Raw genomic sequence first — 15,673 nt, forward strand, 5'->3', positions numbered from 1 at the left:
TTAGCAGGCATGGGTTGGTTCAGACTATATCAGCACCACTCTAATATGGCTTTACTTGGGTGCCCATTGAGCAGTATATATGATATATAATGCTTATGTTCTTGTTTAAAACTCAGTCGTATTTGTCTTGTTTGTGTTCACCTTTTTCTCCGAGGACAAGCAGGCTGCTTGTTCTCACTGATGGGTTGACGTCCTCGGCAGCCCCCTCCATCGGAAAGTTTACTAGCAAAGGCCTTTGCTAGTCCTCGCGCGCCCATGCGCACCGCACATGCGCGGCCGTCTTCCCGCCCGAAACCGGCTCGAGCCGGCCAGTCTTCTTTCGTCCGCGCTCGGTACGGTCGTGTTACGCCGTTCGTGCCCCAGAGAGTCGACCTCGCGCGTCCTTTTCGACGTGTTTTTCCTTGTTTTTCCTTTAAAAAAGTTCGGGAAGCGCTCCGGAAGTGTTCCGGAAGACCCTTTCGGGTTTTCTGCCCTTCCCGTATTTTTCACAGCTTTTGCCCCGTAAGTTTTCTTTCGTTGTCGGGGTAGGCCTAGTTTGGCCTCGGTCGAGATTTTTCTCCCTTTAAATTTTGGTGCTTCAATTTTCGCCATTTCGGCTTTTGATTTCGCCGGCGTGATTTTTCCGCCCATGACATCGAAGCCTTCCAGCGGCTTCAAGAAGTGCACCCAGTGCGCCCGGGTAATCTCGCTCACTGATAGGCACTCTGCGTGTCTTCAGTGTCTAGGGGCCCAGCACCGCCCTCAGAACTGCAGTCTGTGTTCCCTGTTACAAAGGCGGACTCAGGTAGCGAGATTAGCCCAGTGGAACGTTTTGTTCTCGGGCTCTTCGTCGACATCGGCACCGGAGGCATCGAGTGCATCGACGTCGTCAGCGTCCGGACCATCTTCCTTGGCTGCCGCTCCATCGACTGCATCGAGGCATCGGACCTCTGCATCGGCGCTGAGGCATCGGGCGACTGCATCGACGTCGGTGGTACCGAGACTTCGTCTGCTGATGTCGTCGGACGGAGGTGCATCGTCAGGAGTGCAGGTGAGGGCTGTCCATTCCCCTGCTGGTGGCGGTGAGCCTTCGGGTGGGTCTCCTCCTACCCTGAGGGCTCCTGCGGTACAGCCCCCCCGGGATCGACCCTCTTCGGTCTCGGCCCCGAGGAAGCGACGGATGGATTCCACGTCCTCCTCGTCGGTGCCGGGGAGCTCCGGTGACATGCTTCGGAAGAAGTCGAAGAAGCATCGACACCGGTCTCCTCCCCGTGTCGGCACCGAGAGCTCTGGGTCGCCGAGGGATTCGGCACCCAGCAGGCATCGGCACCGAGAGGACCGCTCACCCTCTGTTCAGGAGGTGTCGATGCGCTCCACTCTGGACAGCCCGGAACAGCCTCCTCGCCCGGAACAGGTTCTGACGTCGACGCCTGCATCGACCTCTCAGCCTTTTTCTGCAGCCACTCTGAACGAGAGCCTCCGGGCCGTTCTCCCAGAGATTCTGGGAGAGCTGTTGCGCCCTACCCCTCCGGTACCGGCGGTGCTTGCGCCTCTGGTACCGTCGAGCGTGGCGCCGGCTGGTCCATCGCCCAGGTTGAGGTCCCCGACGTCGGTACCGCGTGCGGTGCCGACCGCGGCCACCTCCCAGGAAGGCTCCCCGACTACGTCGGCGGAGGGAGCTTCGCCGATGCGGGCGAGGGAGTCTACCTCTCGACGCCCCCATCGTGGACGTGGCTCCACGGAGTCGAGCCGGGCGAGGTTGCAGACACAGGTCCGTGAACTTGTGTCTGACACCGAGGGTGAGGCCTCGTGGGAGGACGAAGAAGACCCCAGATATTTCTCTGACGAGGAGTCTGAGGGTCTTCCTTCGGATCCCACTCCCTCTCCTGAAAGGCAGCTTTCTCCTCCTGAGAGTCTGTCTTTCGCTTCCTTTGTCCGGGAGATGTCTACGGCCATCCCCTTCCCGGTGGTTGTGGAGGACGAGCCCAGGGCTGAAATGTTTGAGCTCCTGGACTATCCTTCTCCACCTAAGGAAGCGTCCACTGTTCCCTTGCATCATGTCCTGAAAAAGACATTGCTTGCGAACTGGACCAAGCCATTAAGTAATCCCCACATTCCCAAGAAGATCGAGTCCCAGTACCGGATCCATGGGGACCCAGAGCTGATGCGCACTCAGTTGCCTCATGACTCTGGAGTTGTGGATTTGGCCCTAAAGAAGGCTAAGAGTTCTAGGGAGCATGCTTCGGCGCCCCCGGGCAAAGACCCTAGAACCTTAGACTCCTTTGGGAGGAAGGCCTACCATTCTTCTATGCTCGTGGCCAAGATCCAGTCTTACCAGCTCTACACGAGCATACACATGCGGAACAATGTGCGGCAGTTGGCGGGCTTGGTTGATGCTCTTCCCCCTGAGCAAGCCAAGCCTTTTCAGGAGGTGGTCAGGCAGCTGAAGGCGTGCAGAAAATTCCTGGCCAGAGGAGTTTATAACACTTTTGATGTTGCGTCCAGGGCCGCTGCTCAAGGTGTGGTGATGCGCAGGCTCTCATGGCTGCGTGCCGCCGACCTGGAGAATAGACTCCAGCAGCGGATTGCGGACTCGCCTTGCCGTGCGGACAACATTTTTGGGGAAAAAGTCGAGCAGGTGGTAGAGTCTCTCCACCAGCGGGACACCGCATTCGACAAGTTCTCCCGCCGGCAGCCTTCAGCATCTACCTCTACAGGTAGAAGATTTTTCGGGGGAAGGAAGACTGGTCCCTATGCTTCTGGTAAGCGTAGGTACAATCCTCCTTCCCGACAGCCTGCGGCCCAGGCTAAGCCCCAGCGCGCTCGCTCTCGTCAGCAGCGTGCGCCTCAGCAAGGCCCCGCGGCTCCCCAGCAAAAGCAAGGGGCGAGCTTTTGACTGGCTCCAGCAGAGCATAGCCGACATCCAAGTGTCAGGGTCGGGCGACCTGCCAGTCGGAGGGAGGTTGAAAGCTTTTCACCAAAGGTGGCCTCTCATAACCTCCGATCAGTGGGTTCTGCAAATAGTCCGGCAAGGATACACCCTCAATTTGGCCTCAAAACCTCCAAATTGCCCACCGGGAGCTCAGTCTTTCAGCTTCCAGCACAAGCAGGTACTTGCAGAGGAACTCTCCGCCCTTCTCAGCGCCAATGCGGTCGAGCCCGTGCCATCCGGGCAGGAAGGGCTGGGATTCTATTCCAGGTACTACCTTGTGGAAAAGAAAACAGGGGGGATGCGTCCCATCCTAGACCTAAGGGCCCTGAACAAATATCTCGTAAAAGAAAAGTTCAGGATGCTTTCCCTGGGCACCCTTCTCCCCATGATTCAGCAAAACGATTGGCTATGCTCTCTGGACTTGAAGGATGCCTACACTCACATCCCAATACTGCCAGCTCACAGACAGTATCTGCGATTTCAGTTGGGCACACGCCACTTCCAGTACTGTGTGCTACCCTTTGGGCTCGCCTCTGCGCCCAGGGTGTTCACAAAGTGCCTAGCTGTGGTAGCAGCGGCACTTCGCAGGCTGGGGGTGCACGTGTTCCCATATCTCGACGATTGGCTGGTGAAGAACACATCCGAGGCAGGAGCCCTGCAGTCCATGCAGATGACTATTCGCCTCCTGGAGCTACTGGGGTTTGTGATAAATTATCCAAAGTCCCATCTTCTCCCAGTACAGAAACTCGAATTCATAGGAGCCCTGCTGGATTCTCGGACGGCTCGCGCCTATCTCCCAGAGACGAGAGCCAACAACTTGTTGTCCCTCGTCTCCCGGGTGCGAGCGTCCCAGCAGATCACAGCTCGGCAGATGTTGAGATTGCTAGGCCACATGGCCTCCACAGTCCATGTGACTCCCATGGCCCGCCTTCACATGAGATCTGCTCAATGGACCCTAGCTTCCCAGTGGTTCCAGGCTGCTGGGGATCTAGAAGACGTAATCCACCTGTCCACGAGTTTTCTTGAATCCCTGTATTGGTGGACGATTTGGTCCAATCTGACTCTGGGACGTCCTTTCCAAATTCCTCAGCCACAAAAAGTGCTGACCACGGATGCGTTTCTCCTGGGCTGGGGAGCTCATGTCGATGGGCTTCACACCCAAGGAAGTTGGTCCCTCCAGGAACGCAATCTGCAGATCAATCTTCTGGAGTTGCGAGCGATCTGGAACGCTCTGAAGGCTTTCAGAGATCGGCTGTCCCACCAAATTATCCAAATTCAGACAGACAACCAGGTTGCCATGTACTACGTCAACAAGCAGGGGGGCACCGGATCTCGCCCCCTGTGTCAGGAAGCCGTCAGCATGTGGCTCTGGGCTCGCCGTCACGGCATGGTGCTCCAAGCCATGTATCTGGCAGGCGTAAAGAACAGTCTGGCCGACAGGTTGAGCAGGATTATGCAACCTCACGAGTGGTCGCTCAATTCCCGTGTAGTGCGACAGATCTTCCAGGTGTGGGGCACCCCCTTGGTAGATCTCTTCGCATCTCGAGCCAACCACAAAGTCCCTCAGTTCTGTTCCAGGCTTCAGGCCCACGGCAGATTGGCATCGGATGCCTTCCTCCTGGACTGGGGGGAGGGTCTGCTGTATGCTTATCCTCCCATACCTCTGGTGGGGAAGACTTTGTTGAAACTCAAGCAAGATCGAGGCACCATGATTCTGATTGCTCCTTTTTGGCCGCGTCAGATCTGGTTCCCTCTTCTTCTGGAGTTGTCCTCCGAAGAACCGTGGAGATTGGAGTGTTTTCCGACCCTCATCACACAGGACGAAGGGGCGCTTCTGCATCCCAACCTCCGGTCCCTGGCTCTCACGGCCTGGATGTTGAGAGCGTAGACTTTGCCTCTTTGGGTCTGTCAGAGGGGGTCTCCCGCATCTTGCTTGCTTCCAGGAAAGACTCCACTAAGAGGAGTTACTTCTTTCTATGGAGGAGGTTTGCCGTCTGGTGTGACAGCAAGGCCCTAGATCCTCGCTCTTGTCCTACACAGACCCTGCTTGAATACCTTCTGCACTTGTCTGAGTCTGGTCTCAAGACCAACTCTGTAAGGGTTCACCTTAGTGCAATCAGTGCATACCATTACCGTGTGGAAGGTAAGCCGATCTCAGGACAGCCTTTAGTTGTTCGCTTCATGAGAGGTTTGCTGTTGTCAAAGCCCCCTGTCAAGCCTCCTACTGTGTCATGGGATCTCAAAGTCGTTCTCACCCAGCTGATGAAACCTCCTTTTGAGCCACTGAATTCCTGCCATCTGAAGTACTTGACCTGGAAGGTCATTTTCTTGGTGGCAGTTACTTCAGCTCGTAGAGTCAGTGAGCTTCAGGCCCTGGTAGCCCAGGCCCCTTACACCAAATTTCATCATAACAGAGTAGTCCTCCGCACTCACCCTAAGTTCTTGCCAAAGGTTGTGTCGGAGTTCCATCTGAACCAGTCAATTGTCTTGCCAACATTCTTTCCCCGTCCTCATTCCTGCCCTGCTGAACGTCAGCTGCACACATTGGACTGCAAGAGAGCATTGGCCTTCTATCTGGAGCGGACACAGCCCAACAGACAGTCCGCCCAATTGTTTGTTTCTTTTGATCCCAACAGGAGGGGAGTGGCTGTGGGGAAACGCACCATATCCAATTGGCTAGCAAATTGCATTTCCTTCACTTACGCCCAGGCTGGGCTGGCTCTTGAGGGTCATGTCACGGCTCATAATGTTAGAGCCATGGCAGCGTCGGTAGCCCACTTGAAGTCAGCCACTATTGAAGAGATCTGCAAAGCTGCGACGTGGTCATCTGTCCACACATTCACATCTCATTACTGCCTGCAGCAGGATACCCGACGCGACAGTCGGTTCGGGCAGTCAGTTCTTCAGAACCTGTTTGGGCTTTAGGATCCAACTCCACCCCCCCGAGGGCCCTGTTTGTTCTGTTCCAGGCTGCACTCTCAGTTAGTTGGTAAATTTTTAGGTCAATCTCAGTTATGTCCTCGCCGTTGCGAGGCCCAATTGACCATGGTTGTTGTTTTGAGTGAGCCTGGGGGCTAGGGATACCCCATCAGTGAGAACAAGCAGCCTGCTTTTCCTCGGAGAAAGCGAATGCTACATACCTGTAGAAGGTATTCTCCGAGGACAGCAGGCTGATTGTTCTCACAAACCCGCCCACCTCCCCTTTGGAGTTGTGTCTTCCCTTGCTTTGTTTTGCTACATATGGGACTGACAAACACGAGCCGGTTCGGGCGGGAAGACGGCCGCGCATGCGCGGTGTGCAGGAGCGCGCGAGGACTAGCAAAGGCCTTTGCTATTGAAGTTTCCGATTGGAGGGGCTGCCGTGGATGTCACCCATCAGTGAGAACAATCAGCCTGCTGTCCTCGGAGAATACCTTCTACAGGTATGTAGCATTCGCTTTATAGACCAGTGAGTCTGACGTTGGTGCTGGGCAAAATGGTAGAGACTATTATAAAGAACAAAATTACAGAACATATTCAAAAGCATGGATTAATGAGACAGTCAACATGGATTTAGTGAAGGGAAATCTTGCCTCACTAATCTACTACATTTCTTTGAAGGGGTGAACAAACGTGGATAAAGGTGAGCCGGTTGATATTGTGTATCTGGATTTTCAGAAGGCGTTTGACAAAGTACCTCATGAAAAACTCCAGAGGAAATTGGAGAGTCATGGGATAGGAGGTAGTGTTCTATTGTGGATTAAAAACTGGTTAAAAGATAGAAAACAGAGAGTAGGGTTAAATGGTCGGTATTCTCAATGAAGAAGTGTAGTTAGTGAGGTTCCCCAAGGGTCTGTGCTGGGACCGCTGCTTTTTACCATATTTATAAATGACCTAGAGATAGGAGTAACTAGTGAGGTAATTAAATTTGCTGATGACACAAAGTTATTCAAAGTCGTTAAATCACAAGAGGATTGTGAAAAATTACACGAGGACCTTACAAGACTGGGACACTGGGCATCTAAATGGCAGGTAACGTTTAATGTGAGCAAGTGCAAAGTGATGCATGTGGGAAAGATTAACCTGAATTATAGCAACGTCATGCAAGGTTCCACGTTAGGAGTCACGGACCAAGAAAGGGATCTAGGTGTTGTCGTTGATGATACGTTGAAACCTTCTGCTCAGTGTGCTGCTGCGGCTAAGAAAGCGAATAGAATGTTAGGTATTATTAGGAAAGGAATGGAAAACAAAAATGAGGATGTTATAATGCCTTTGTATCACTCCATGGTGTGACCGCACCTCGAATATTGTGTTCAATTCTGGTGGCCGCATCTCAAAAAAGATATAGTGGAATTAGAAAAGGTGCCGCGAAGGGCGACGAAAATGATAAAGGGGATGGGACGACTTCCCTATGAGGAAAGGCTGAAGCGTCTAGGGCTCTTCAGCTTGGAGAAAAGGTGGCTGAGGGGAGATATGATAGTGGTCTATAAAATAATAAGTGGTGTTGAATGGGTAGATGTGAAGCGTCTGTTTACGCTTTCCAAAAATACTAGGACTAGGGGGCATGCGATGAAGCTACAATGTAGTAAATTTAAAACTAATCGGAAAAAATGCTTCTTCACTCAATGTGTAATCAAACTCTGGAATTCATTGCCAGAGAATGTGGTAAAGGCAGTTAGCTTAGCGGAGTTTAAAAAAGGTTTGGACGGCTTCTTAGAGGAAAAGTCCATAGAGTGTTATTAAATGGACTTGGGGAAAATCCACTATTTCTGGGATAAGCAGTGTAAAATGTTTTGTACTTTTTGGTATCTTGCCAGGTGTGTGTGACCTGGTTTGGCCACTGTTGGAAACAGGGTGCTGGGCTTGATGGACCTTTCGTCTTTCCCAGTATGGCAATACTTATGTACTGTGTCCAGTAGACCAGAGTTAATGCGATAGCACGATAACTCTGCAGCGCACAGGAGTAGGAGAGCCATGCTAGTGCTGTGCAGGCACCGGGCCCCCCCTTGGAACCAGGCCCTGGGAAATTTTGCCTCCCCCTGCCCCCCCCCTTGGATGCCCTGGGAGGGGCTTATCAGAATAATGGGATCCGTGGGTGCTGGGGAGGCAGAGGATTGCTATTGTGGCTGTCAGGAGGGTTCAAGGTTGGGATTGGATAGGGGGGGAGTCAGGAAGGGGGATCGGGGTGTGTGTGTGTGGGGGTAGTGCAACGGCAGATTTTTGTTCATATTTACTTATTTCTGCTTGGGTCTGCACCACTTTACCTGCTGTGACAGATAGGGCAGGTGCCCATACTATCTAGCATTGCAGCTAATACAGTGCCTTCTGGTATGTGTTTGCCCCTGTGTGGTGAATGCAGGATAAATATGGGGCCTGCCCCATGCATTTTCCGCAAAGGCTTTGCACTTTGCACTAGGTTTTGTGGCTAATGCATTTTAAGTACCACACTTCAGTAAAGACCCCCAAAATGAACAATAGATGTGATTTTTAATAAACTCAATCATCAAACATTTCATATGCATCCAGATTCAAAACTTTCCATCAGTAAAAAATCAAGAAAAAGTATTACTACCTGCATAAATGTAGATATGTGAAAAGTATTCTAAATAAATTTAGTGGGTCTAGATGAATATATTAGATCCTATTTGACTTTCTTTTAGACAAGCTGTCCTAATCTTGAAACATATGCCATTAAAAAAAAAAAGGTCATTTGATTGAGATGTATTATTCACAAAGAATTTTAAAAGAATGACCAATCTTTTCTCCAAATCAACAGATCTCAATAACATAAGTTGAATATTCCTATTAAAAAAATAGCCATAAAAACAATTCATTTATATGTAAATATGTGAACTGAGAGAGACTCATTTTTAAATTTGGTACATTTAATTTCTCCAAGGACAAGCAGGCATAATATTAACATATGGGTGACGTCATCCACGGAGCCTCTTGCGGATGCTGCCATAGTTTACTGTCACTTTAAAACCTCTAGGAACTGCCCCCACCACGCAAGTGTGGGTGCCTTCCCACCCAACGCTCGAGCATGGGACCAACATTCCTGTGTTTTCCGCAGAGCAAAGAGGTTCAAATTCTATTCACTGCTCAGCACGTCAGGCTTTCTCTGTATGGTGCCTTCCTTTTTCAGAATATTTTTCTGTCACAGTTTTCTTTTTTTTCATTTGTTATATTTAACCAAAACATTTTTTTTAATTCTTTTTTTTTCTATTTCATCTTTTGGCCTTTGGGGCCTCTTGACACCTTTATTTGGCAGAACAGTGACCATTTCTGGTTGGAGATGTACTTGAGCTCCCCAGACCATAGAACCTTATGACCTTGCATCTGCCACTTCTCCCGCCATGTCAAAGAGGGTGTCGAGTGAATTTAAAAAGTATACTCTGGGCAGTAGGACTATTTCGGGCACAGACCCCCATAACTGGTGTGTTGATTTCTTGGGTTCAGAGCACTGGGATATACAGTTTAGCATCTGTCTATAAACGCAAGTGAAGACATTTAAAGCCCACAGAGTCCAATGTGAAAAACATTTTGGTTCTGCGTTGGCATCAACATGACAGGGGATTTGGCACTGATTGTAGAACCTGCATTGACATCGGGTGCACCAGTGCTACATCAGGAATGCCCGGCATTGGACTCGCTACCGTGGCCGTGTAAGGACGTCATGTCGTTATCGTCGCATGCATGGAGGGACCTGCAGCGTAAAAAACCTAACAAGCATTACCATTGTTCTCCCTCCAGACACAGTGCTGAGACCTCCCCTGCATTGACATCTTCAGTGCGTGGGAAGCATCCATGCTTCAGTAATCGCTCTCCTTCTGATTACTCCTCAGTGACAAGATTTTGGGGTCCTTGTGGTCTCCCATGCCTAGTCAGGCTATAACTCTAGTTGCCTCCACATCCACACCCTTTTCCCGGCTGGTACCACCGTCATCTCTACAGGAAGAAATCTGGGCTATGCTTACGGAAGAGCTTTCAGGGCTACTGTGTATGCTGTCTTCTCCGGCTTACAAATGTGCTTGTGCCAGCCTAAGACCAACCTGATGATACATCAGAAAGACAATCACAGGAGAGGTCCTGCACACTAGCTCGGCGTTGTCAGTAGGGGGTAGCATGAACCCGACCGACGCATGCGTCGACATTAGCAGAAAAGCTCTCTCCTGGTTCAGAGAGACACCTGCCTCAGTGCTCTTCCACGCAGAGCCAACACTGATCAACACATTCTTCCATGTATTTCCCAAGATGAGTACTTTTCTCTCCTGAGAGTCTGAACAAAATCCACAGGACCTCTTAGCTGTGGAGTCCTATGGCATTCCATCTGAACCTTTTTTGCCACCTGGTTTTGTCTGTGAGGTGGCCCAGGTCATACCTTTCAAACTAGAGACTGAAGAGGAAACTCGTTCAGAGCTCTTTGATGATCTAGATTATGACTCTCCTCCTAGAGAGGGAATCGCTGTTCCCCTTCATGCAGTTATGAAGGATGCTCTTTTCAAAAAGTGGGAAGCTGTACTAACTGTTCAGGTTGCTCCAAAGAAAACTGATAATGTGTAGGATACAGAAATACATTGGGTTTGAAAAAAAACACAGGTACACCATCATTCTTCAGATGTGGAATCTGCTTTACTACTACTTAACATTTCTAGAGTGCTACTAGGGTTATGCAGCGCTGTACAGTTTAACAAAGAACGACAGTCCCTGGTCGAAGGAGCTTACAATCTAAAGGACGAAATGTCAAATTGGGGCAGTCAAGATTTCTTGAATAGAGGTGTAGTGGTTAGGTGCCGAAGGCGACATTGAAGAGTATCACAGTGTGAGATCTCATGCCTATGCCTCCAGACAGAGAAGCTAGAACCTTGGACTCTTTTTCAAGCCTCTATGCTAAAAAAAACGCAAGTTAGATAATCAGCTTTATTCCACAGTCTCTAATTTAGTGTGTTCTCTCTTTCACAGACTTCCTTCCTCCTTAAAATTATTCTAATTAGTATAATGAGGGGAGTTTTCATTACAGAGTTTTAATTACATTTCTGAGAAGTAAACACTAAATCACATAATATACCATGTAATCTTAAGGCTCTTTATATTAGTCTAATATCCCTAGTACCTCAATATGTTTTAATTAAACAACTCAATGATACTAAGATGCAGGCAGCAGTCCCACAAGAAGGGTGCTATCCTGTCATTTTCATTGAGTGTCACATATATAATTATCTCCCAGTTTGCAAGAGGAGATTTATTTTTTATTTATTTATTTTTGTTACATTTGTACCCCGCGCTTTCCCACTCATGGCAGGCTCAATGCAGCTTACATGGGGCAATGGAGGGTTAAGTGACTTGCCCAGAGTCACAAGGAGCTGCCTGTGCCTGAAGTGGGAATCAAACTCAGTTCCTCAGTTCCCCAGAACAAAAGTCCACCACCATAACCACTAGGCCACTCCTCCACAGATGTGTGTGCTCGATGCAAAGAGCTCCTAGCTCTTAGAGAACAAGTCCTTTCTCTTGAGGTTAGAGTAGCAGACTTGCAGGCGCTGAGGAAGACAGAGCTACATAGAGAAGACCTATAGGAACGTTGTAGAAAAGCCTCAGCTTCAGTCTAGCAGCCCCTGTGCTGCATTGGAGGAAGGAGGTCTCCTAAAAGGAGAGCATCACCCTGCTGAAATAAGAAGTAATCCTGTAGCCAGGACCACCAGGGGATGAATTATCCTCCTGCACCAAGGTTGTGTCTCCAGAAACTTTGTGCCCAGGACACAGGGGTTAGGACAGCTGTTGTAGTTGGTGATTTGATCATTAGGCATGTCGATAGCTGGGTGGCTGGTGGATGTGAGTGTCACCTGGTAACTTGCTTGCCTGGTGCGAAGGTGGCGGACCTCGTGCATCACCTACATAGGATTTTAGATAATACTGGGAAGGAGCTGGTTCTCTTTGTACATGTGGGTAACAATGACATAGGAAAATGTGGGAGGGAGGTTCTGGAAGCCAAATTTAGGCTCTTAGGTAGAAAGCTGAAATCCAGATTCTCCAGAGTGGTATTTTCAGAACTTAAGAGTAGCCATACTGGGTCAGACCAATGGTCCATCTAGCCCAGTATCCTGTTTTCCAAACAGTGGCCAAGCCAAGTCACAAGTGCCTCGCAGAAACCCAAATCATGGCAACACTCCATACTACAAATTCCAGGGCAAGCAGTTGCTTTCCGTGTCTGTCTCAACTGTAGACTATGGGCTTTTCCTCCAGGAATTTGTCCAAACATTTTTTAAACCCAGGTACACTAACTGCTGTTACCACATCCTCCGGCAAAGAGTTCCAGAGCTTAAACTATTCATTGAGTGAAAAAATATTTCCTCCTATTTGTTTTAAAAGTATTTCCATGACACTTCCTCGAGTGTCCCCTAGTCTTTATACTTTTGGACTGAATAAAAAATCAGTTTATTTCTACTGATTATACACCACTCAGGATTTTGTAGACCTCAATCATATCTCCCCTTATCTTTCTCTTTTCCAAGCTAAAGAGCTCTAACCTCTTTAGCCTTTCCTCATACGAGAGGAGTTCCATCCCCTTTATCATTTTGGTTGCTCTTCTTTGAACATTTTCTAATTCCACTATCTTTTTTGAGATACAGCAACCAGAACTGAATTCAGCACTCAAGGTGTGGACGCACCATGGAGCGATACAAAGCATTATAGTATTTTCAGTCTTATTTACCATCCCTTTCCTTATAATTCCTAGCATCCTGTTTGCTTTTTTGGCCGCTGCTGCACACTGAGCAGAAAATTTCCCCCCAGGATGGACCGTAGCATCAGGTAACTATGATTCAGATTATTCTTTCCAATGTGCACCACCTAGCATTTGTTCATATTAAATTTTATGTGTCATTTGGATGCCCAGTCTTCCAATTTCCTAAGGTCTTCCTGCAATTTTTCACAGTCTTCACGTGTTTTAACAAGCTTGAATAGTTTTGTTTCATCTGCAAATTTAATCACCTTGCTTGTTTTTCCAATTGCCATATCATTTATAAATATGTTAAATAGCACTGGTCCCAGTACAGATCCCTGCAGCAGTCCACTGTTCACCCTCCTCCATTGAGAGAAATGACCATTTAATCCTACTCTCTGTTTTCTGTCAAATAACCAAGTCCTAATCCACACCAGAACCTTGCCTCACATCCCATGACTCTTTAATTTTCTCAGGAGTCTCTCACATGGAACTTTAGCAAAAGCTTTTTGAAAGTCTAGATACACTACATCAACCAGTTCACCCTTATCCACATGTTTATTTATGTCTTCAAAGAAATAAAACAAATTGGGGAGGCAAGGCTTCCCTCGTCTGAACCCATGCAGACTCTGTCCACATTAAACAATGTTTGTCTACGTGTTATGTAATTTTATTATTTATAATAGTTTTCACTATTTTGCCCGGCACCGATGGTCTATTATTTCCTAGAACACCCCTAGAACCCTTTTTAAATATGCTTCCTATTCCATGTGCAGGACCCAGGAGGCAGGCAGAGCTCCAAAGTCTCAGTGCATGGTTGAGATGGTGCAGGGATAAGGGGTTTGTTAGGAATTGGGCAGCATTTTGGGAAATGGAAAGCCTATTCTGAAAGGATGGACTCCAACTTAACTGGGATGGAACCAGACTGCTGGCACTAACATTTAAAAAGGAGAGAGTGCAACTATAAAACTAAAATGTGGGGGGAGGGGGGAGCCGGCAGTTGCCCAGGAGTGCATGGGTTTGGCCTATTTAAATAGAACATTTAGGGAATTCCTATAGAAAGGTTTCAACAGTGGTGAAATAAAGACACAAGTGTTTAAGGGGAGTGCACAGAGTAAATGATGAACATTATTCCCATCATCCTGTTAGCAAGTTGTAGATGCAAGGGAAAACAACAATTTGAAGTGTCTGTAATCAAATGCTAGAAGCCTAAAAAATAAGATGGGAGAGTTAGAGTATACTGCACTAAATGATGAGGTAGATATAATAGGCATCTCTGAGACTTGGTGGAAGGAGGACAATCAATAGGACACTGTGTTAACAGGGTACAAATTATATCACACTGAGTAGATCAAATTGGAAGGGGGGGATGTTCTATGTGAAACAGAATATAGTTAGAAATTCCATGTGTGAAGGGAAGTATTTTGTTGTAGGGTTGTCCTACCGTCCGCCAGGACCGAACAAACAGAAATGTTTACAGAAATTAGGAAAGATGGCAAATTGGGCAACAGTATAATAATGGGTGACACTTGATAAATACTACATCAGGGAGCTCTAGGGAGGTAAAATTCCTAGACATAATAAATGACTGCTTGTTGGAGCAACTAGTCCACAGGAACTAACAAGATGGGGAGTTATTTTAGATCTAGGACTTAGTGGAATGCAGGGCATAGTATGAGGGGTAATGGTGTTGGGCTCACTGGGAAACAGTGATCAATAGCATGGTCAAATTTGGGCTAATATCTGGAGTGATGTCACAAAGGAAATTACTGTAGCAGCATTTAATTTTCAAAAGGGTGACTATAATAAAATGAGGAAAATGGTTAAAAAGAAGCTAAAGAGATTGGCTGGAAAGGTTAGGACTTTAAATCAGGCTTGGGTGTTGTTTAAAAATACCATTAAACGGAGAAGTTAGACAAGGATCTGATAGAAGATATTCAAAAGATTGGTATGAAAGGGGAGGTGCTACTGTTGGGAGATTTCAATTTGTCTGACGTGGATTGGAACGTCTGTGGAATCAGAAAGAAGTAGGGAGATCGTGTATGCCTGTCAAAGTGCCTTGCTCAGACAAATGTTGACGGAACCCACGAGGGAAGGGTCGATGGTGGATTTAGTGCTCACTAATGGAAGTAGTGTTTCCGATATCCGGGTGGGTGCCCACCTATGTAATAGTGATCATCACACCGTATGGTTTGATATAAGAGCGAAGGTGGAGTGCTGACGCACAAAACTTAAAGTACTGGATTTCAGACGTACTGATTTTGATAAAATGGGTGAATACTTGAAGAAGAAGCTGTTGGCGTGGGAAGGCGTTAGGAGAAGTGGAAAAACAGTGGTCCAAGCTAAAGGCTGCTGTAAATATGGTGACTGATCTTTTTGTGAGGAAAGTAAACAAAAACAAGAGAAGCAGGAAGCCTACATGGTTCTCCAAACAAGTAGCTAAACAAATAAGAGCAAAAGAGACTTTGTTCAATAAATACAAAAGAACGCAACGAGTGGATCACGGAAAAGATTATCGGATAAAACTCAAAGAAGCGAAGAGGGAAATATGGCTAGCGAAAGTACGAGCGGAAGAAAAAATGACTAAAGATGTAAAGAGAGTTGACAAGACCTTTTTCAGATATATTGGAGAAAGGAGAAGAGATAGGAATGGAATTGCGAGACTGAAAGATAATGAGAATGGCTATGTGGAGAGTGATGAAGATAAAGCGAACGTGCTAAACAATTATTTCTCTTCGGTGTTCATGGAGGAAAATCCTGGAGAAGGACTGCAGTTGGCTGCCGAGGGACCATCTGAGAATGGAGTGGATACTACGCCGTTTACGGAAGAAAGAGTTTATAAACAGCTGGAGAATCTGAAAGTGGACAAAGCTATGGGGCCGGATGGGATACATCCCAGGATACTGAAGGAGCTCAGAGAGGTCCTGGCAGGACCTGTTAAAGATTTATTTAATAGATCTTTAGAGACGGGAGAGGTTCCGCGAGATTGGAGATGAGCAGATGTGGTCCCTCTTCACAAAAGTGGAGACAGGGAAGAAGTGGGAAACTACAGACCGGTAAGTCTC

The 15,673-nt window shown here is 47.8% G+C and overlaps 1 protein-coding gene across 4 annotated transcripts in view; it reads left to right on the forward strand.

Moving 5' to 3' along the window:
* Window positions 1-15,673, forward strand: part of ATF7IP (activating transcription factor 7 interacting protein) — a 503,125-nt gene that overhangs the window by 142,553 nt on the left and 344,899 nt on the right. The gene's annotated exons all lie outside the window — the stretch shown is intronic.

Source organism: Microcaecilia unicolor, chromosome 1 (assembly GCF_901765095.1).
Source record: "Microcaecilia unicolor chromosome 1, aMicUni1.1, whole genome shotgun sequence".
Lineage (NCBI taxonomy): Eukaryota > Metazoa > Chordata > Amphibia > Gymnophiona > Siphonopidae > Microcaecilia > Microcaecilia unicolor.